The following is a 1,274-nucleotide window of genomic DNA, read 5'->3' on the forward strand; positions in this document are numbered from 1 at the left end:
CATTTAAACCATTCAACGGCTGATATGGGTTCGTGCACATTTTTGTCCAAAGAACGGACGTGCGCTTCACATCGTCCTTTTATTATATTCACATCGTCCTTGTGTATATATATATATATATATATAATATTTTTTTAAATATGATTGTTGGCTTCTTGCAATTTCCCTTGTGAAGCTAAATAAAGATAATTTTGTATTTTGTAGGAGGCTAGGAGACTTAAATCGTTATGCACGTAACAAAGCTCATCCCGAAGGTTCCATTGCAGAGGGATACATTGCGGAGGAGTCTTTGACGTTTTGTTCTTTATATCTTCATGATATTGAAACTGTGCATTCTCGACCTAAGAGGAACTATGATGCAGAAGAACCAGATGCACAACTCTTTGTTTTTGCACAAAATGTACGTGTTTGTGGTGAACGCAAAATGAGGAAGTGGTCTGAAGCTGAATTGAGCCAGCTAAATGGTATATCTTGGACAATTGTGTGGAGGTCGAACCCTATAAAATGTAAGTGAGTTTGTGGTACGTGGTGTCTTTTACACAATTAAAACATGTTTTCGAATTTAACCTTTACATTCTAACTTTGCAGCAAGCATCGTGAAATTTTAGAAAGGGAAAGCCCTCTTAATTTAGATGAGAGACAAAGGAAATCATTCCCACTGTGGTTTAAGAATCATATTAAGGAATTATATATTGAAGGATCAGATGACGTGACTAAAGAGTTATATGTACTATCACATGGTCACCTCTACCATATGTACGTTGAACGGCGTTAAATGGCATGTTAAGCAGATTGAGAACAATAGATCTGTGCAAAATAGTGGGATTATGGTGTCGGGGTCGCACTGTCAACACGAATCTGATTTTTATGGTCATCAGTTGGTGAGCATTGTCGAAATCTGCTATGCACAAGGCTATGTTGTTTTCCTTTTTAAAGGTGACTGGTTTGATACAGACTCTAAGAAGAGAAACAAGATTTTTCGAGACTACCATCTCAAGTCAGTGAACACAAACACTTTGTGGTACAAAAATGATCCTTATGTCTTAGCTACGCAAGCACAACAAGTTTTTTATTTTGATGATCCGAAGCTTGAATCTGGATGGAAAATTATTCAGAAAATTCGACATAGACATGTTTGGGATGTTCCTGAAAATGAAGATGATCATGACATGGAAACAAAGTATGTTGATGAGGAAGACCAAGTTGAAGACTTTGTTGAGCTTATTGAAGATGAGAATGTGAATCCAAGTAGAGCATTACGTCAAGACCAAATG

This window comes from Fragaria vesca, linkage group LG5 (genome assembly GCF_000184155.1).
Source record: "Fragaria vesca subsp. vesca linkage group LG5, FraVesHawaii_1.0, whole genome shotgun sequence".
Classification (NCBI taxonomy): Eukaryota; Viridiplantae; Streptophyta; class Magnoliopsida; order Rosales; family Rosaceae; genus Fragaria; species Fragaria vesca.